Raw genomic sequence first — 23,932 nt, 5'->3', positions numbered from 1 at the left:
ATTTTAAATTTAGTTCCTTTCTTTATGAGATCAGATAGTGGTGTGGTTAATGAAGAGAAGACGCGAATAAAGCGGCGGTACCAACCCGCTGTACCTAAGAAACTTCGAATTTCTCTTACGGATTTAGGCAACGGTATATTCCGGATTGCATCTATTTTCCTGGGATCCGTTTTCATCATTCCCCCTCCTACAATAAATCCTAAATAATTTAGTTCTTTAAAACAAAATTTTGCTACTTTTTCTAAAAACTCTACATGTTTATCAAAATCTGCTGATATGATCAACAAATCATCTAAATATATGAAAACATTCTGTCTTAACTCTTGCGGTATAACCCTATCCATTAGCCTACACAGTCTTTGCGCCGCATTACATAAACCAAATGGCATTGGTATAATGGTCGACATGGAATCGTAAAAGCTGTGTATGTTCTCGATTTCTCTTCCAGTTTGATTTGCCAGAAAGCGAATTTTAAATCAACACTGCTGTTTAATTTTCCTAGCATCTAGACATAGTCGATTTTTTCCTAGTTTTCTAACTAGAGTACATCTATTGCTCCAAGAAATGATGCTCTCTTCTATAATACCTAATTTCAACATATTATCTACTTCGGCATATATCAATTCCTGAACAGCAGGTGATACCGGATAGTATCTACCCTTGACTGGTGTTGTGTTATCTATTAGCTCAATAGTGTGAACTTCTAGATTAGTTCAAACCTAAATCATCTCATCCTTTTGTTGAGCAGTTAGTTTATGTGTCTACATTTTTCAATTTATCAAATTATATTTCCGATAAATGAAACAAATTAGGGGCTATATTGAATTTGGTCCAGAAATCTACACCTAAATAAGCATTCTGAATTAAATTAGGACATAAGTAGAATTCTATAATATTCCTTTTTCCATTATATTTACCATAACATCAATTTTCCCCAGAACTTGATAGTGTTTTCCACCTGCAGTTTGGATGGTAGCAAAAGTTGGTTTTATTGGACTATTTAGCTTGTCTATAGACTTTTCGCAGTCTTTTCTAAGCAGACTTATCGAGGCTCCACTGTCCAAGACCTTTTACTAATATATTCTCTAATTTTATCTCGACAAATGCTCTAGGGTCGATATCATAGTTGTTTATATCATCACATTTTCTGACTACATTACCTATTTCATCACAAAATGCTTTTTTACTTATAAATCCTTTCCTAGTTCTTTTGATTTGTCGTTTTGTATTGTCGTTTTCCGTATTAAAAATCGTATTTCTAACTTCCATGTATCTTTTCAAACGCTCATCATATGATCCTACTATTCTTCTATTCTTATTTTCCTGTACTACTTTCATATCAATTTCCTTCACTATTACTACTTTCTCATCTTCCATTTTACTCTTTTCTGGTTCACTTACATCACATTGAATGCCTACATTGGCTGTTGTTCGCTATAGTTTGGGTGGAGCATGACTCCGCCGTTTTCGTCACACTCCCTACCTTGTTTCCCGAACATTTGGAACAATTAGGAGTAACAACACCTGTTAATCCACATTTATAACAAAATAATGTTCTCTGAACACTGGGACAGTCTGTAAATAAATGACCTGACAATCTGCAGTTCCAACACAGTATTCTGTCAGTATTGATGTTATTAGTTTTCCTGTAAATACTATTAGTTTTATATCTTATTTCCTCCAATGATTCCGTTTCCTTTTCTCTATCGATTCATATTTCTACTTCCTCTACTTGTCTTCACTGTGGTACGAACCTGGTTTGTGAAGTATTGAAAGTTTGTTTGCGAAAATAATTCCTTTCAACATCCTTACAAGTATCACGCAGATGTTCCACCGAAAATACTTGAACTGAGTAAACTATTTGCGATATACTTTGTTTTACGTTTCGCTTTATTATTCTTATCACCTCATATTCCGGTAATGGATTTTTCAACCCTGCCCTTAGTCTTCTCATAGCTAAGAAATAGTCATCTATAGATTCACCTGGATGTAGTTTACAACACAATAATATTTGACTATAAAAGACTTTACACAAAAAGTAACAGGTACAGTGATATTCCTGCAGAAAAAATATGAGTATTGATGATAGTTGTTGGTTTTTTTTTAACGTTTTCCTCATTTGATGATGTTCTGGTATAAAAATCTATTTCATCTACATGAATCGTAAACACGCAAACTGAACGCTTTTATAGAACAGGACAATTTCCGATTCATGTTTCCGGTTTAATAATAACAAAGCAAATCAATATTTACAACTATATTTATATAATATTCTATAGGATAAACACTAATTTATTTTGTTATTATTCATATTTTCAAAATATAAGGTGCAAACTGAATCATAAAAAACAGGACACTACAAAAAACAACGTCTAATTCAAAACACGCAAACTAACTTCTCAAATATTTTGTTAGGACGATTTTAAATTAACTTAAATTTTTCTCTATGCCTATTCCTAATAACTGAATATTTCACACATTTAGTTGTTGTACGCGTCCTATTTATGCAACTTAAAATACAGATTCATGTATTTGAAACTGCATTTCCGGTTGTCTACTTTCTGATTGGGCGCCATTATTGTTACGTGACTCTTTCTTGATCTGGTGTACTTCGATGCCGCCTCGACTAGCTCAAACTTTCGGCGTGGGAACGCAAACCGCATCTACAGTATCAAGAGACTGTACCAATAAGTAATGAAAAAATAATATAAACAAAATCCCTAACGAATACCTAACATAAAAAAATAATCTCACTAACAAAGAACATCAAACAATTTAACTGTGATTAGATGTTAAGTCCACATACGTTGCCCTCCCTACCATTGTCATTTCATCATTCATACATATTCTATTTCACATTACATTTATTAATCAAAACAATTAACTTGAACATAAATAAAACTTATACTTAAATTAATAATCAAAATGTCTTTCAATATCACGTACACAAAAAAAAGGACTTATAAATATAGTTTCAATCTTAAAATGTCCGTTACTATTATATCATTTATTGTAAAAATTCATAGTCTATATTCGTTTCTTTTCTAATACTTAAAATTTTTAAACTCTTAGTTTCGAATCGAACGGTCTTTTGACCTGTTATTTAAATTCAAAACAAATCGTATAAATTTACTTGTAAAGTTTTTCAAATTCTGTGAATTTGTTTTCAAACTTATTATCCTCGTTTTTTTAACAAATCACTTGCCTTTGTAGACAGTGGAAATCATCATAATAAGTATTTAGTATTCTAATTGAATTGTAATAGTATTATGACTTTTACAAAAAAAAATTGTTTTCTTCTTCTTTTAATAACGAACTAAGAAACTACCAATTTATATTTTAAACTTAACTTATTCTACCCGAAAATTTAAACTTAAACAATATCATTACACTTTTTTCTACAATAACAAAACACAATTTACCTACACACAGGGATTACTAAAAGATATAATTCCACTCCAATTTAATAATATGTGTATTTTTCACTGTACTCTAATTCCTGTACCTAAAGGAGCTCCCTGAAAGACACCTAAGAGCCTAGTGTTGATCATTAATATTCTTTTAGTTATCCCTTTACAACACAACACTCTATTCAATTACAATAAACTTCTTAAAATTAAAATCTCAATTAAATAAAATATTAAGGTTCTGCAAGGATATTTTATTCCCTTTTTTCAAATTCACTGTTCACTTCACTATTTATAAAACTTTATATTTTATTAGTTCAACTTTAAATGTTTCCTTATCAACTTTAACTTTTCGATTCTGCATTAACAACTAATGATGTTCACTCCCTATGCTTTTCTTTAGTATGTATTTCAAACAAGAAAAGTAACAGAAAAACATACAAACAAATATCATAATAAAAAAAACATAACGTGATTTTACAATGTAGTGGACATCAACACAGTTTGGGTCAATGTACCAATAACCTTGGCCTTGAAAATTCGCCTGTTTCTTAAGAGAAAAGATTTGACTTAGTATGTCTTTTCCTTCTATTAGTTGGTGTCTGGTAACCCTACCTTCGTAAACATTATTATTATATACGACCCACCCTGTCGTTGATCTCGTCTCACATTTTGACGTTTTAACAATAACAAACATTTAACATAAGATCAAAACAAACAACAAGAATCACATCAACCACATAAAACAAAGTTTTAACTAAAATAATACAAATTGAAACAAAAATTACAAAGAATCAATACAATAATTATAACAAATACTAGTGCTTCTAAAATATTAAAACGAGACAGCCCAAGATGACAACACACAATCAACAAAGAAATGTAAACAACAGAAAATTTTCTGTTCATGGAGCCCATCAACCTCAACATCTTTAAGTGGGTAGAACAAAAAATATTGTATATCGCAACGCATAAGAATATGAATTATTTTTTTAGAATAAAAGTATATATTAAATTTTAGCAAGTAAGAAATAAATCGATCATTAATCAATTATTTTAGAATTTAAATGAAATATATTATCATCAAAAGAAATTATAATAAACCTTTAGAAATGTTGGGTTTGTTCGGCTTGAGGTCTTTTCATTAAATAAATATTAAAAAATTAAAAACTCTTTTCTGTTCTTAGTTTAATTAATATTTATTGTGGTTTCCAATCGTTTTAACAATAACAAACATTTAACATAAGATCAAAACAAACAACAAGAATCACATCAACCACATAAAACAAAGTTTTAACTAAAATAATACAAATTGAAACAAAAATTACAAAGAATCAATACAATAATTATAACAAATACTAGTTCTTCTAAAAAATTAAAACGAGACAGCCTAAGATGACCACACACAATCAACAAAAAAATGTAAACAACAGAAAATTTTCTGTTCATGGAGCCCATCAACCTCAACATCTTTAAGTGGGTAGAACAAAAAATATTGTATATCGCAACGCATAAGAATATGAATTATTTTTTAATCATATTCCCTCTTCTAATAATTATTGAATCCAAATATGGTAATCTGTTGTCTATTTCCTTCTCCAACGTAAATTGTATACGTCTATGAAAGGCATTTAGGGTTCTCAAAGTAATTTTTATAATTTTGTACCTAAATGAATAATTTTTTTGGTTATTATGTATTTATTTTGGTTGGGTAATTTTTAATTAATTTTTATATATTAAAAAAGAAGAAATCAATTAATGATTTTTATTTTTCAAAACAAAGAATAAAAATCACCCAAAGAATTTGAATTTTCTAATTTTCGAATCTAATTTCTGCACAATTTTAAGAAATTTGATCGATGATCAATCTCAATCTTGGACACTATATTTTTTTTAATATTATTTTTTTATTTTATTGAATTATTTTGTGAATTATAATAATTTGCTGAATTGGCATTTTTGTAAAAATCTTAAACTTTCTTTAATGTAATCTCGAAATAAAATGGTTACTTGTAAATCATCAATCGTTGTGAAAACATTAAAATATCTCTCCCGCTCTTCAATATTATTTTTCAGTGCTGTGAACAAAATTAAATAAAAACAAGTAAGAGTGCTATATTCGGCTGTGCCGAATCTTATATACCCTTCACCATAGTGTATTTTAAACATAATTGATCTTACAATCTAGTTAATAAAAACATTAAAAAAATTTGAGTCGATTTAAGACGAATGTTTTGGCGGCGACTCAAGCAACTAAATATAGTTCGAAGCCGGTCGACTTCGACCTCTGATTCATTGCTGGTAAACATTGACGAGACGTAGATTTTGTTTTTTTTTTTTTTATCGTAAAAAAATTGTTTAAAAAAGCACTTGGAAAAAATTTGTGATAGTTTTAAATTTCAAACTTACATTATTCGCATAAAAATTATTGTACAATAACTCACAATCTACTGTCATATAATTGAAAACGTTTTAAATACTTTTTTCTATTCATTAAAAAATATATTTGCAAAACAAAAGGGAAAATTATTTTATTTTAACAAAAAATGCAAATCATATTTTTTTGCTGTGTATTTTTTGTATCTTTGAATTCCAAACATACAAAAAAATACACAGCTGAATAAAACCAAATACATCTACACACACGTGTACATCTTCTTCTATATACAGTGTTGTTGTTGCTTTTATAACAATTTTTTGATAAAATTTTCAGAGGTTGTCTCGGATTTTTGCTCATATCTCCGTTATTTACCGACCGATTTTGCTGATTTTAAATAGCGATCTTCTCGAAAGCATGTCTAATAGAATTATTAAAGATTCGGATCTCGCCGATATCTGGGGTCCTCTAAAAACAGATTTCAACAGACAGGCAGACAGACGGACAGACAGACGCACATGGCTTAATCGACTCCGCTATCTATAAGGATCCAGAATATATATACTATATAGGGTCGGAAAATTATATTATAGAAATTACAAACGGAATGACAAAGGGTATATTCTCATGAAAGTGAAGGGTATAAAAAACTCTAACTCCACTTATTTTAATTATTAACCCGGCAGAACAAAAAGTGAGTTTTCTCATTCCCCAAAAACCCTTAATCTCTTATTAAAAATTCCCCGCTTTCTTTCTTTTCCTTTTCCCCCGCAAACACATATAATTATAATAACTCGGACGAGAGTTATTAAAATTATTAAAAACTTCTTTTAGATGACTCAAGAGTTGTTCCTCAACTCAGACCTGAATTACGACTCAATAAATTACTTTACTTACTCAAATGAAAATTAAAAATTGTGATAACTTGTGCTGATATTTTTCTAGTTGTAAATATTTTTGTTGTAGCTTAAACTGAAATAAAATTACATACAGTGCAAAGAATTAAGAATTCTCGCTCATTCTTAAGAAGTGTTGCCGTCGTGTTTTTTTCATATTTCATCGTGAAAAGGAGTTATCCAACGAAATAATTTTTTGAAATAAATTTCATACACATTCTCAAGAATTGTTGCCATCGTGTTTTTCTCATAATTGATCGTGAAAAAGAGTTGCCATTGCGATTTTTATTTATCGGAAAATTAACCAACGAAAAAACATTTTTTTAAACCCAATTATCATCAATTTTATGCCAAACACTACTTCTAAATAATTAAATAAATCCACGGATTCTCAGATGCGTCTACGACAGCATATTGCGATACATTGTTTATTCAAAAAATAAACTCAACATTAATTACAAACATTATTTTTCGAAAAATACGAATGTTGCTTAAAATCTGAAACTAATCTGAAAAGTTCGCTAAAGTCACTGAATCCATTTCTAGACTCGAACTCAATTCTACAAGTAAATTGAAGATTATCACAATCATATCATCCCTATAACGAACGCTATGCCACAATTTTACCCGGTAATTCACATTTTTGTAAACTTTATCTCAAGTACTTACACGAATTTTTATCTCATGCCGAATGTGGTCAAATGTGCCGAATGATACAAACTGAATTTTATGTATTCAGACTCAAACCTCGTGTAAAAAAATAATACGACACTGTAAAACTTGTATAATTTACAAACAGCAACCCTGTTCTCAAATAATGGCTCCTTTACCCCCTACCAGATTTAATTTGTCGCTACCTTTACCAGTAACTGGCATTGACTTCGCTGGGCCTTTTGAGCTCAAAGCGTCAGCTTTACGAAAATCTACTTTTGTTAAACGGTACGTCAGCGTATACATTTTCTTTAGTACTAAAGCTGTTCACTTAGAAGTATGCTCTATTCTGTCTTCAGCGGCATTTCAAGCTGCGTTTTCTCGCTTCGTTGGGAGGTCTACCCCACCCAGCGGTAAACGAAACAAAGTACTTAGATAATATGCGATGACGTGAGTATGATAGTCTAAGCGAGCACTCTAAGTACTTAGAGTGCAATCTATGCGTAATCCAACATATTATCAACTTAAATTATAACTTAGGTTACGATTTAAGCAGGAAGTCAGCTGATTTTTTTAATGTTGTTTTTATTAAAAAAAAACAACAATAATAAAGAACCGTTTCTTTTTTTGTTGTATACATAAAAGAAATGGAAAACAAAATAAATGTTTATGTTCAAAGAGGTTTTGTATTAGAAGTGAAGTGTTTTTTAAAAGGTGAAAATATTTAATAAAAAATGGAAGGTTTTTCGTCCAGAAATTTAAGGCGTTTGGTAAATAAGAAAAAAGAAGGGACAATAGAAGAAAAAGGGAATGAAAATAATACAAGTGTTAATAATAAAATTAACAATCCCGGTGATACCATTCAATGTGAAGATGATTTAAATATTAATTTCTTTGAAACTCAATCGGCCAACTCCTCGTCCATAACGAAAAAATTAGCTGCCTGGTACAACAAATATAATCCAGGGAGAAAGTGTTGTGACGAATTATTAAAAATACTAAAATTCGAAAATAGATAGATTATTGAATAAAAATGTATATCTGTCATTAAATTATGACGGATTGAATGGAAAGAGGGGGTTAAAAGAGTTCCAGTCGCCGCATGATGTAATTTACGGTAAGTTTATTTTACACTTCCTCATTTAAATATATTCTTGCAATTTCCTATTTTCCTTTACAGAAGCTCTAAAGGAAGATGGATATACCATTCAATTATTTAAAAAGGAAATGCAACACTGTTTCAAAATTTATAAGAATAGATTTTTTCAAAAAAATCAGATGCAATTTGGATTGGATTACATACTTTTCCATTGAATTTTATTTGAATTGAATTTACAAAAATTTTCATAATTCTAATTTATTTTTAAATTAATAAAATATATATCAAATTATTTTTATTAATAATTCAGTATGCATAGTACCACATGTAACTTACAAATGCAAATAGAGCTGTAATTTACATACATTACATTATTATTTGCAAGCGTTTATAGGCGTCTCATTAACTTCGCTTAGAACACCACACATTATGTAAGTGAAATTTTAATTTGTCTTAATGATATTGTGGCTTACATTCTAAGCGAGAGCACATCGATGAGGCAGCATAGGACACTTTTATGTTAAATCTAAATGGAAGAGTAAGTGAAAGCATCACCACTGACTGCCACGAAATACTACTTAGATAAGCGAGTACATTATGTGTATTTTTACCACTGGGCACCCAAGCGCAGAAAGAGAAACTGTTATTGTAGTGGTGAGAAAATGCAAAAAAACACTTAGAAAAAATATTTCCTAATTACGCTTGTTATGATCAGGTTTTATAACAAGTAAAATGGTAAATTTTACAGATAAAACATATCAAAGAAAAGAAAAATATTAATTTCTTCACAAGGATTAGATTTTTTATATAAAATGTTTATAAAAAGTATTAAAGTTAGAGTGCTATATTCGGCTGTGCCGAATCTTAAATACCCTCCACCAGCTACTTCTATGTTCTTACTTTTCTAATTGATCAAATATTTGTAGAAATAAGTTTTCTCATGTCTTTAATAGAAAAAATCCCAAAAGTTAAATCTATTACAATTCCAAAATTTATTAAACATTATAAATTTAGTAATTGCATGTATGTATGTGTGCGAAAGATTTAGAGATTTTCAAAATACAAATACATATATAATTTTGTTCTACACAAAATTTTGTTCAACACAAATTGATAATGCTCTTTAAATACGGTTAAAGCGCTTTTAGGGGCTGGACCTAGTAAAGGATAAATAGAAGTATACAAAACTAATATTTTTGACAAATTATGTATCAATAGCTTAATTTGGTAATAAGTAATGTGCGTTTAAGAGATTTTCGTAAAAGGACTTTGTATGGGGGCTATGTCCAAGTATATAAAAACAAAATTTCAATATTCTGTATCTATATCATTACTTGGTAATAAATATTTGAATCTAAGTGATTTTCTGGACCTAGTATGAGATCTATGCCCAAATATGGACCGGTCGTAAAACAATTTTAAAGTGAATTTATGTAGGTAAGAGCAATATTTTTGCTAAGTGTATGGATATAAATATTTGGTTATGAGTTATGTGCGTTTTTTCTGATTTTCGGAAGGGAACCTTGTATGTGTGTTTTTCTTAAAGGGACCTTATATGGGAGCTATGATCAATTATGAACCGATCGGAAAAACATTTCACAATATTATTTCTCTGTATATGAGCAACACTTGTGCCAAACTTTATATGGATATCTTAACTTAGTAATGAGTTATGTGCGCTTTAGTTATTTTCGGGTATGGGACCTTGTATGGGAGCTATGACTAGTTATAGACCGATGGAAAACATTTTTTAGTAATATTTTTGTGTATATGATCAATACTTGTACCAAATTTTATATGGATATCTTAATTAAGAGTATTTCGGAAGGGGACTTGTATGGGAGCTATGACCAATTATGGACGATCGGAAAAAGATTTCGTGGTAATATTTCTTTATGTGAGAACAATGGTTGCACCAAATTTGATATGGATATCATAATTTAGTAATGAATTATGTGCGTTTAAGTGATTTTCGGGAAGGGACCTTGTATGAGAGCTATGACTAAATATGGACCGATCAAAAAAAGTCTTTCTTTGTAATATTTTTATATATTAGAGCAATACTTGTACCAAATTTTATATTGATATCATAATTAAATAATGAGTTATGCGCGTTTAACAGATTTTCGGGAAGGGACCTTGTATGGGAGCTATGACCAATTATGGACCTGTCTTAACTCTTTTATTAATAAAATAAAATTTTCTTTAAGAACATATAGCAATTTTATAGTTTTCTAAGAGGTATCTTTACGCAGAACGCTTTGGCGTAAAAAACTTGTCCTATTTTTTGAAAATGTTGCCACTGCGTCCTTCCGAATATGACCTATTTTATATCAAAACTTCAACTTTGGGCGACATGTTCTAAAATCCCAAAGCTGGGATCAGAATACTGAAAGCAGTTTTGGAAACCTCAATATGTTTTCTATTTACTTCAAAAGTATTTTCCCAGCCCTGAAAGAAATGTGGACCCTATTGGCAAAAATGTAAAAAATCCCAATTTTGAGATTTGTTGTTGAATAAAATATTTGGACAATTTTTAAAAATTATTTAGTTAATTATTTTATTAAAGACTATAACATTGTATATACAATAAAAAAATATATTTTTTTTATGAGCCTCGCACAATAACACCTAAATCACCCCACACAAACCACCTTTCCCGCTCACCGAAATATAAAACACAATTTAATACAATATCATCAGTTAGTATAATAGCTTTTTATTTGAACTGTTTATCTTAAACATAATACAATTAATTCTTACAACCTAATTATATATAGTTAATTCCTAACACCTTAACAACTTATTTTCTATAAAATAATCTGTCCTTTAAATCTTCCTCGTTTTGAGATGATAGAGTTTCATAACAAATCCATCTTTTTCGCATAGTTGAAAGAACAGGATCAGAAGATAGAAGTAAACTATTAAAAATATCTTCATTCTGTGATTGCCTGGAGCATTTTCTTGCGCTGAAAAGTTGAACATGCTTAAAATCTCGATTCCTCGCTTCCTGGGCTTCTTCTGTTAACTCTCCAAGTGGAAGACTATTCGATTCAATTATTATTTGACCATGACACAATACTTTGTGTACTGTTGGTGTTAGTTCCCTCCATGGATACAGAGACACAAGTAATTTAGAAATTTCAGATGTATATTCCCCAAATCGATTTCCATTAATTTTATGTTTACTATTCAGTGCCATTAAAATAGTGTTAACTCTTCGAAGCAACTCCTTGTCGATTCCAGTTATTTTTGAAGTAATTTCAAAATCACGAAAAACCTTCTCGCCGTATTACCGTCATTTGTACTACCGCAACTTTGGAAGTGGTTTGTCGATGTTTAATCCCATCTGAACTTAAAATTCTTGTTGGATTCTGCTTTTTCCGCTGCTCTCAGTTCTTTCAATTCTTCATTATTTTTGTTGATTTTGTAAGATTCTCTGGCACACTTCTATATTTGAGGTCGTATGCTATGTGTAAAAAGTAATCCAAAAATCGTATATTCTGGCATGAAGTGGTGAAATTCCGAAAGACAGGACTTCTTCATTAATACTTCTGCTTTTGTTTATATTTGAGAATTGCGACTTTTTCCCATTCTTATCCCCATTTACACATTAAGACAACATCACAGTTATGAATTTTCCTTAGTTGGTCTTCTGAAAAGTCTGACACAATTCTTGATGCTGTGTTTTCGAGCAAAGATGATATATCAATACAAGCTTCCACATCATTAACAGCAATAGGTGATGGTAGGATAGTTTGTTTTTTTCCTGGATCGCCTTGTATGATGGTAATATATTGTGTCCTTTTTCATGCAGAGCTTTCCTTAATATTTGGTACTTATTTCGACTGAGACCCAGTTCCAACATAAGCGCTATTGCTTCCTCTTCAGTAAAATTTGATTGTGATGTTGGAGTTGGTATACTTTCCACAATTCGCTTAAGTCGTTTTGGTGATGCATTAGGAAGAATAGTTGCAATATGTACGGCATCCATAGGTTGGTTTTCCTTTTTCAGCATTTCTTTAAATGTATCAGCAATTTCCTCATTTGAGATTGAAAAAAGTTTTTGTGTGACCCTCTTTTTTGGACCTTGAACATAAGTCTTCGTATGACTTGCAAGGCGCTCCTGTTGATGTGTTGTAAGTTGAGATTTCCGTAGTAGTTTCCATCCAACTACAAAATTTTAATCGAAATTTCTTTTGATTTCCATCCACAGACTTACTTTTTACATTAAAAAGTTTTAAAAAAGTTTTCAATTTTTGATATGCCTGTTTTGTCTGCTTTTCTACTATATGTAGTTTTTATATAATTTGAAATGTCTTCAATTCTTTCTGGCCCTTTTGAATATACACTCCATAAAACGGAACACAACTCTTCGTACTTTAATGTAATCATCATTGTAGATTTATTAAATATGGTACTTAAAATCTGAGAATTTTTGTCATTTCCGATACAGGTATTCCAAAGTAAAAAATTAAGAACTGTCTATCTATTAACATTTAGGACTATATTACTATAACCTGTAATTCAGTCATTGATATTTCTTATTAGTGAATCAATCGAAATTATCATTACCTGTATATTTTACCTACATGATCATAAACGAAACAGAACAAAATGATCTGTCAAAAAAATTTAGGTAAAAATAGTTATAAATTTCTGAAAATTTAAGCATAATAGGCCCTTTCAATTGTAAGGATAAGCAAACAAATTGAAAATAGGTAAATATAAGATTTAAACATGTTCTGTCATATTTAATACTAAAATTAAAAATTAAAGGATACAGGTTTAAATGAACATATTTTTGAATGTAATTGAGATACTGGCTTGAAATTTTTTGTAAAGGGTCGAGAATTCCCATATCTAACTAAAAAAAAGATATTAAAGGATAAATATGTTGTAGCTATCTGCGACCCTATTAAAATTTTGATATAAATCATAGTTTTAGAAATTTAACAAATATGTAATATATGACAAAATCTGTATTTATGAACAAAACTCAATGAAATCTTCAACGCTTGTTAAATTTGTCATATCAAATAAGAAAATGCAAAAAAAAAATTGAAAACGTCAAAGGGCATCCCGCAATTCCCAAAAATAGGAATCAAAATCCAAAAAATGGGATTTTTACATTTTTGCCAATAGGGTCCACATTTCTTTCAGGGCTGGGAAATACTTTTGGAGTAAATAGAAAACATATTGAGGTTTCCAAAACTGCTTTCAGTTTTCTGATCCCAGCTTTGGGATTTTAGAACATGTCGCCCAAAGTTGAAGTTTTGATAAAAAATAGGTCATATTCGGAAGGACGCAGTGGCAACATTTTCAAAAAATAGGACAAGTTTTTTACGCCAAAGCGTTCTGCGTAAAGATACCTTTTAGAAAACTATAAAATTGTTATATGTTCTTAAAGAAAATTTTATTTTATTAATAAAAGAGTTAAGACACATTTTGGGCAAAAAACGGCAAAAATCTAAAATTTTTTGAATTTTTAAATTAAAAAACGTATATTTTTGGATCTGTAAATGATATTGATCTGAAATTTTTTGTATATTATTGGAAATTTTGTTGTCTAACTAACAAGAAAGAGTCCATTTGGTCCAACATTACGCCCGGTATTCAAAAAAAGGCGGACCAAGGTATGGTAAATTTTGTATCACTAAATTTTTAAATGCCTATAACTCGGATATTATAAGAGATAAGTAGTATGTCCAAGCATGTTTTTTCAAGATCTCGTCGCGCTTTAAGAAAATATAAAAACTTTGTATTTGGGTGAAGAACAAAACAATGGCACGAGTTTAAAAATTTTACATGTCGTAGGTATACTACTTTGAGCCGCCACAGCTCCGTCCCTGGGGCATCTGCGGGGTTCATCTTCAAAACATAAACTCGAATACTCCTTGGCTAAGCTCACGCCAATCCCGATCGGATCAGCCGTTTAGAAATGCCAGATTTATTTCAAAAAAATTTATATTCTGCCCCACTGTGCGTTATCAAATACTACTCTTTTGGGTAGACCAGCGTTGCGCGTTCATATTGATCTAATTACGAAGATTTTAGGCAATTCACACGTACATAACCCGATCGTAAATAAAACTCATTGCAAGAGCGTAAAAAATACAGAAATTGCAAACAAAATATGTAAAAACAACAACATCATTTTCAAACAAGAGAGTAACTTGCAAAAAACTCATACACTCCCAAAACTTTTCAGGAATGCATAATAGTAAAAATACATAAAAACTATATTTTTATACCCTCCACCACCTCAGTGGTGATAGAGGGTATATTTAACTTTTGAGAAATATTCATCTCAGACCCAACAAAGTATATATATTCTGGGTCCTTATCAAATTCTGAGTCGATTTAGCTATGCCCGTCTGTCCGTGTAAAACACGCTCACGATAAAACGAAGCAATAGAATTTAACCAAATTCACCCAAAATGTTCTTTGTTTTCCTAAGTTGTTTGGTATTGAAATTTGAAACAACCTCGAAAAAAGTGAGCGTTTTTTACAATTTCTGATGCAATTTTCTCGAAAACTATGCAAGGTAATTCCATAAAAACCGGCATACATTCGTTTCTACACAAGAGCTTAATCTCTGCTTAAAATCGTAAAAAGTACATATTCCCGGAAATTTAGTTTTTTGTTAATAACTTCCGTCGTAATGTCGATATCTTCACCAAATTTTAGAAATTAAAATTTTATGATAAAAGAATTTATTCAGAGGAAAAATTTTTTGAATGGGTCCATAATTGGTCATAGCTCCCATACAAGGCCCCCTCCCGAAAACACTTAAACGCGCACAACTCATTACTAAATTAAGATATCGATATAAAATTTGGTACAAGTAATACTCTTATATACAGAAATGTTACAAGGAAAGTTTTTTTTTGGATCGGTTTTGCTTAAACAAAAAACCATGTCTGTTGAATTTTTTTCATCTGGAAGTATACGTTTTAGTGACTTCTGTATTAAAGTTGGGAAAGAACCACATTTCACAATAACAAAATACATTGTTTCCTAATTTGTATCTTCTTGATTTGTATGTTTTTGTTACTTCTGGAAGACAGTTTGAAGAGTGTTCACATTAATGTTGTATTTTATTCATCTGGAAGTGTGGATTGTAGTCACTTCCGTACAATTGCCAGACGAGAGCATACATTTTACAAAAACAAAATACATTGATTTCTAGTTTTCGCGTCTGGAAGTATACTTTTAGGTTACTTCCGGATGATAGTAAGAAGAGTACAAAAACAAAAATATATAAATACTCCATTTTTTAGCGTGAATGCGAAAAAAATAAAAATAAATAATGCAGAAATTTTGCTAAGTTCAGTGATGTTTTGTGTTTTGTTCAGTCATTTTCAGTTTTAATTATTCATCGTAAAACTTAAATGAGTTATTGAATTTAATGTTCATAGAAAAATAGTGTAATTAAAATATTGTGAATAAGTAATAAAAAACAATATGACAGTGTTTTGTTAAAAATCAACTGTTAATAAACCTTTAAGAAGGTTTTCTTATTTGGCGAAGTATATTAAATATATACCAAAAAGTATAAGGAAGGATTATATAAATAAAATTAAAAAGTAAGTTGTCATATTAAAATACTATTTTAGGAATATGTTAACAACTCTTAACGGCTTCCATTTCCATTATTTAAAAAAAAATCTAATATGTTTAATTAAAAATGTTTTTATATTAAATTTCGACTCTCTCTTAATTCGTTTAGGAGGTATAAGCATTTAAAGACTTTTTCAAGTTGTACATTTCGACTTTCATTTGATGAACATTGTATTTTTAACATATTTAGTTAAATCTTAACTTTAATATTTTTAAAACTATTTGCGCGTTTAGGTCTGGAATCATTATATTGAAATTAATACTACTGTTTTATACATAAATTATTTTTTGGCTTGGTCACTTGACACGAAATTGCCCATATAAGATATTTAATATTGAAATCAGATAGTTTTAAACCCACCTTTTTTTAAATATATACAATTTTATTAATTTTCATATAGCTTTGGATTTAATTATTATAATTATAGGTACTTTTTTAGTTATTAACACCAGGTCTTCCTATGACCTATCATATGATACTAATATTCTTAATATTTAGCATGCCGTTCGCAAGATATTGAACCTAAGTATTAGAAGAAAGCAAACAAAAAATAGTATTGCAATATTAGTGTCAAAAGCAACATCCCGTTTAGGGTCGTTAAGGTGTTTCTATCGTTATCACAGTGGGGCAGAATGGAAATTTTTTGGAAATAAATCTGGCATTTCTAAACGGCTGATCCGATCGGGATAAAATTTGGCGTGAGCGTAGCCAAGGAGTATTCGAGTTTAAGTTTTGAAGATGAACCCCGCAGATGCCCCAGGGACGGCTCAAAGTAGGGTACCTACGACATGTAAAATTTTTAAACTCGTGCCATTTTTTTTGTTTTTCACCCAATTTTATTTTTTTATATTTTCTGAAAGCGCGATGAGATCTTGAAAAAACATGCTTGGACATACTACTTATCTCTTATAATATCCGAGTTATAGGCATTTAAAAATTTAGTGATACAAAATTTACCATACCTTGGTCCGCCTTTTTTTGAATACCGGGCGTAATTTTGGACCAAATGGACTCAATTTTTTTTGTTAATTAGACAACAAAATTTCCAATAATATACAAAAAATTAAAGATCAATATCATTTACAGATCCAAAAATATACGTTTTTTAATTTAAAAATTCAAAAAATTTTAGTTTTTTGCCAAAAATGTGTCTTAACTCTTTTATTAATAAAATTAAAATTTCTTTAAGAACATATAACAATTTTATAGTTTTCTAAAAGGTATCTTTAAGCAGAACGCTTTGGCGTAAAAAACTTGTGCTATTTTTGAAAATGTTGCCACTGCGTCCTTCCGAATATGACCTACTTTTTATCAAAACTTCAACTTTGGGCGACATGTTCTAAAATCCCAAAGCTGGGATCAGAAAACTGAAAGCAGTTTTGGAAACCTCAATATGTTTTCTATTTACTCCAAAAGTATTTTCCCAGCCCTGAGAAATGGGCAAAAATGTAAAAATCCCATTTTTGGGATTTTCATTCCTATTTTTGGAAATTGCGGGATGCCCTTTGACCTTTTCAAATTTTTTTTTTTTTTTGCATTTTCTTATTTGAAATGACAAATTTAACAAGCGTTGAAGATTTTATTGAGTTTTGTTCATAAATAAAGATTTTGTCATATATTGCATATTTGTTAAATTTCTAAAACTATGATTTATATCAAAATTTTAATAGGGTCGCAGATAGCTACAACAATTTTGTCCATATTTATCCCTTAATACCTTTTTTTAGTTAGATATGGAAATTCTCGACCCTCTTAATAACAAAAAATTTCAAGCCAATATCTCAATACATTCAAAAAATATCTTCATTTAAACCTGTGTCCTTTAATTTCATCTTTTTCATATTTTAGTATTAAGTATGACAGAACATACATTTGGAGTTGAATAAAATATTTGGACAATTTTTAAAAATTATTTAGTTAATTATTTTATTAAAGACTATAACATTGTATATACAATAAAAAAATATAATTTTATTATGAGCCACGCACAACAAAACTTAAATCACCCCACACAAACCACCTTTCCCGCCCACCGAAATATAAAACACAATTTAATACAGTATCATAGCTTTTTTTATTTGAACTGTTTATCTTAAACGTAATACAATTAATTCTTACAACCTACTTATATAGTTAATTCTTAACACTACTTATTTTCTATAAAATAATCTGTCATATCGGTATACATATCTGTCATATCGGTATACATATAAGTCCTTTAAATCTTCCTCGTTTTGAGATGATAGAGTTTTATAACAAATCCATCTTTTTCGCATAGTTGAAAAAACAGGATCAGAAGATAGAAGTAAACTATTAAAAATATCTTCATTCTGTGATTGCCTGGAGCATTTTCTTGAGCTGAAAAGTTGAACATGCTTAAAATCTCGATTCCTCGCTTCCTGGGCTTCTTCTGTTAACTCTCCAAGTGGAAGAATATTCGATTCAATTATTATTTGACCATGATACAATACTTCGTGTACTGTTGGTGTTAGTTCCCTCCATGGATATAGAGATACAAGTAATTGAGAAATTTCAGATGTATATTCCCCAAATCGATTTCCATTAATTTTATGTTTACTATTCAGTGCCATTAAAATAGTGTTAACTCTTCGAAGCAACTCCTTGTTTATTCCAGTTTTGAAGTAATTTCAAAATCACGAAAAAACCTTCTCGCCGTATTACCGTCATTTGTACTACCGCACAGTGGGGCAGAATGGAATTTTTTGGCAATAAATCTGGCGTTTCTAAACGGCTAATCGATCAGAATAAAATTTTGGCGTGAGCGTAGCCAAGGAGTATTCGAGTTTAAGTTTTGAAGATGAACCCCGCAGATGTCCCAGGGACGGAGCTGTGGCGGCTCAAAGTAGGGTACCTACGACATGTAAAATTTTTAAACTCGTGCCATTTTTTGGTTTTTCACCCAAATACAAAGATTTTTATATTTGCTGAAAGCGCTCGACGAGATCTTGAAATAACATGCTTGGACATACTACTTATCTCTTATAATATCCGAGTTATAGGTACTTAAAAATTTAGTGATACAAAATTTACCATACCTTGGTCCACCTTATTTTGAATACCGGCGTAATTCTGGACCAAATGACTCAATTTTTTTGCATTTTCTTATTTGAGATGACAAATTTAACAAGCGTTGAAGATTTCATTGAGTTTTGTTCATAAATAAAGATTTTGTCATATATTACATATTTGTTAAATTTCTAAAACTATGATTTATATCAAAATTTTAATAGGGTCGCAGATAGCTACAACAATTTAGTCCATATTTATCCCTTAATATCTTTTTTTAGTTAGATATGGAAATTCTCGACCCTTTACAAACAATTTGAAGCCAATATTTCAATTATATTCAAAAATATGTTCATTTAAACATGTATCCTTTAATTTCATATTTTTCATATTTTAGTATTAAATATGACAGAACATGTTTAAATCTTATATTTACCTATTTTCTATTTGTTTGCTTATCCTTATAATTGAAAGGTCCTATTATGCTTAAATTTTCAGAAATTTATAACTATTTTTTACCTAAATTTTTTCGACAGATCATTTCGTTCTGTTTCGTTTATGATCATGTAGGTAAAAATATACAGGTAATGATAATTTCGATTCATTCACTAATAAGAAATATCAATGACTGAATTACAGGTTATAGTAATATAGTCCTAAATGTTAATAGGTAGACAGTTCGTAATGTTTTACTTTGGAATGACAAGAAGTAAACTTCTCAGATTTTAAGTACCATATTTAATAAATCTACAATGAAGATTACATTAAAGTACGAAGAGTTGTGTTCCGTTTTATGGAGTGTATCTTCAAAAGGGCCAGAAAGAATTGAAGACATTTCAAATTATATAAAAACTACATATAGTAGAAAAGTAGACAAAACAGGCATATCAAAAATTGAAAACTTTTTAAAACTTTTTGATGTAAAAAGTAAGTCTGTGGATGGAAATCAAAAGAAATTTCGATTAAAATTTTGTAGTTGGATGGAAACTACTACAAGAAATCTCAACTTACAACACATCAGCAGGAGCGCCTTGCAAGTCATACGAAGACTTATGTTCAAGGTCAAAAAAAAGAGGGTCACACAAAACTTTTTTCAATCTCAAATGAGGAAATTGTTGATACATTTAACGAAATGCTGAAAAAGGAAAACCAACCTATGGATGCCGTACATATTGCAACTATTCTTCCTAATGCATCACCAAAACGACTTAAGCGAATATATTTTAGTATTAAATATGACAGAACATGTTTAAATCTTATATTTACCTATTTTCTATTTGTTTGCTTATTCTTATAATTGAAAGGTCCTATTATGCTTAAATTTTCTGAAATTTATAACTATTTTTTACCAAATTTTTTCGACAGATCATTTCGTTCTGTTTCGTTTATGATCATGTAGGTAAAAATGTACAGGTAATGATAATTTCGATTCATTCACTAATAAGAAATATCAATGACTGAATTACAGGTTATAGTCCTAAATGTTAATAGGTAGACAGTTCGTAATTTTTTACTTTGGAATACCTGTATCGGAAATGACAAGAATTGGTATATAAGTAAACTTCTCAGATTTTAAGTACCATATTTAATAAATCTACAATGAAGATTACATTAAAGTACGAAGAGTTGTGTTCCGTTTTATGGAGTGTATCTTCAAAAGGGCCAGAAAGAATTGAAGACATTTCAAATTATATAAAAACTACATATAGTAAAAAGTAAGTCTGTGGATGGAAATCAAAAGAAATTTTGATTAAAATTTTGTAGTTGGATGGAAGTAGTCAAAGAAAACAACAAAAGATTTAGTGGAATATTTAAAAGATGAAATAAATGCACTGGAGCCCATTTGCATAAAAATAAAGGAATTTCTATTAACGTATCATATCAGCTAAGCTTAACAATGATTGATGGAAAGGTCAGCAATGCCATAACAGAAACTTCTTCCTTCTGGAGATGCTCAATATGTAATGAGAAAAAGTCTCAATTCTCAAATATAAACAAAAGCAGAAGTATTAATGAAGAAGTCCTGTCTTTCGGAATTTCACCACTTCATGTCAGAATAGATTTTTGGATTACTTTTTACACATAGCATACGACCTCAAATATAGAAGTGTGCCACTTTTCAGCTCAAGAAAATGCTCCAGGCAATCACAGAATGAAGATATTTTTAATAGTTTACTTCTATCTTCTGATCCTGTTCTTTCAACTATGCGAAAAAGATGGATTTGTTATGAAACTCTATCATCTCAAAAAGAACTTATACTACCTTCTGGATATGTATACCGATATGACAGATTATTTTATAGAAAATAAGTAGTGTTAGGAATTAACTAACTTAATACTAAAATATGAAATTAAAGGATACAGGTTTAAATGAACATATTTTTTTTTTTGAATGTAATTGAGATATTGGCTTGAAATTTTTTGTAAAGGGTCGAGAATTTCCATATCTAACTAAAAAAAGATATTAAGGGATAAATATGGACTAAATTGTTGTAGCTATCTGCGACCCTATTAAAATTTTGATATAAATCATAGTTTTAGAAATTTAACAAATATGTAATATATGACAAAATCTTTATTTATGAACAAAACTCAATGAAATCTTCAACGCTTGTTAAATTTGTGATTTCAAATAAGAAAATGCGAAAAAAATGAAAAGGTCAAAGGGCATCCCGCAATTCCCAAAAATAGGAATGAAAATCCCAAAAATGGGATTTTTTACATTTTTGCCCATAGGGTCCACATTTCTTTCAGGGCTAGGAAAATACTTTTGGAGTAAATAGAATACATATTGAGGTTTCCAAAACTGCTTTCAGTTTTCTGATCCCAGCTTTGGGATTTTAGAACATGTTGCCCAAAGTTGAAGTTTTGATAAAAAATAGGTCATATTCGGAAGGACGCAGTGACAAAATTTTCAAAAAAGATTTTTACGCCAAAGCGTTCTGCGTAAAGATACCTTTTAGAAAATTATAAAATTGTTATATGTTCTAAAAGAAAATTTTATTTTATTAATAAAAGAGTTAAGACACATTTTGGGCAAAAAAAGGCAAAAATCTAAAATTTTTTGAATTTTTAAATTAAAAAACGTATATTTTTGGGTCTGTAAATGAATATCTGAAATTTTTTGTATATTATTGGAAATTTTGTTGTCTAACTAACAAGAAAGAGTCCATTTGGTCCAAAATTACGCCCGGTATTCAAAAAAAGGCGGACCAAGGTATGGTAAATTTTGTATCACTAAAGATCTTTTCAAGATCTCGTCGAGCGCTTCGGACCCTTCGGATCTAAATGCTCTAACCCCAGGACATTTCCTAAGAGGAGCCCCGATAATGGCTCTCCCTGAACAAAAATCTCAAAATATATCTCTTGTTAATAGGTGGGAAAAATTGAAAGCTATGCATCATCAATTCTTAATACGCTGGAAAAATGGTTATCTTAAATGGAAAAACTCTACTACAAATCTTAAAATCGGAGATTTCGTCGTTATAATGGACGCCTTACGAATGGCGTCTAGGAAGAATCGAAAATACTTATTTTGGTTCAGATAATAATGTACGCGTAGCCGACGTTCGCATAAATTAGATTAGAATTTTAGCCTAGATTAAAATTCTTTTTATATATTTTAATTACTCTAACACTTTTCACATTAATCGCTCATTTAACGTTTCTCATTTTTACACTTTTACACCTAACAATCCCTAAACCGTCTACCCACTACCCAGCGCAACACCCGAAGGGATCCGACATTGTACCAATGCAAACTTTGTTTGAGGTTCCATGCCATATGGCTTTGCCCAAAATTCCTGAACACGGCCGTCATTCGGAGGATTGAGGTGGTCATTAGGCACAAATACTGTGTCAACTGTTTGGCCAAAAGCCATATTGTTCGGGACTGTACCTCAATTTCAAGCTGCAGTAGATGCCACCGGTTGCATCGAATGAATACCGAAGATTCGTATTACCGTCGGCAACTAAACGAGCCAGCAACATCATCAACGGCCTAAGCCACACAGACACAGCCTACTATCAACGATTCACAGACATCAACAGAATCAACCACCACACACATCAACCGCTCAAACCGCTACCCTCATCGTAGTGGAATAAAATAAATATCATTATTGTAAATGTATATATATCTGCAATATCAATAATTCCCCTTTTAGAGAACTCTTTAAGTTTGATTTTATGATTCTAGTCTCAATATTACAGAAAATTAGAAAAAACAGTTGAAGAACGAAAAAGTACCAGACAGTGCCTTTTTATATATTTTCATTAAATCAGGATGACGCATGTTAAATTTTCAACCAGAAACCAAAAAAAAATCGCATAAAGATTTTTATACAATCAGGAAGCTACATGTCCAATTTAATGTTTTTAGGTTCAATATTATAGAAAATTCGAAAAGTATTAGTAAAAGAACAAAAAAAGTACCAGAGTATGCTTTTTCAATTTTCGTTCAATTGGGATACTGCGTGTTTAATTTATGTTTATAAATTCAATATTTTAGAAAGCTCTAAAAGTACCAGTACCAGTGAATTACGAAAAAGTACCAAAGGACCAATCTTATTTAATTTCATGTTCCTAAGTTCAATATTATAGAAAATTCAAAAAGTACCAGAAAATATTCCAGTTTAAATTTTCATTTACTCAAGTCCCTGATTGCTTTTAAAGATTCTAATTAACTCCGGGCTCCACATGCTTAATTTCATGTGTCTAGGATCAATATTATAAAAAGCACAAAAAGTACCTTTTGAAGAACGAAAAAGTACCCTTTATAGGTTCTCACTTAATCCAGGCTCTAAACGCTTAATTTCATGTTTCTAGGTTCAATATTATAGAAAATTCAAA

General features: G+C 30.2%; 1 long non-coding RNA gene across 1 annotated transcript in view; it reads left to right on the top strand.

Moving 5' to 3' along the window:
• The first annotated feature begins 4,663 nt into the window (after positions 1-4,663).
• LOC124418640 overlaps positions 4,664-23,932 on the top strand; it is a 45,247-nt gene continuing 25,978 nt past the window's right edge. The window contains exon 1 of the long non-coding RNA XR_006940118.1: positions 4,664-4,883. This is a non-coding gene — a long non-coding RNA (uncharacterized LOC124418640). The remainder of the gene's footprint in view (positions 4,884-23,932) is intronic.

Source organism: Lucilia cuprina, chromosome X, assembly GCF_022045245.1.
Source record: "Lucilia cuprina isolate Lc7/37 chromosome X, ASM2204524v1, whole genome shotgun sequence".
In the NCBI taxonomy this organism is placed as follows: domain Eukaryota; kingdom Metazoa; phylum Arthropoda; class Insecta; order Diptera; family Calliphoridae; genus Lucilia; species Lucilia cuprina.
This window is presented reverse-complemented; position numbering and strand designations above follow the sequence as displayed.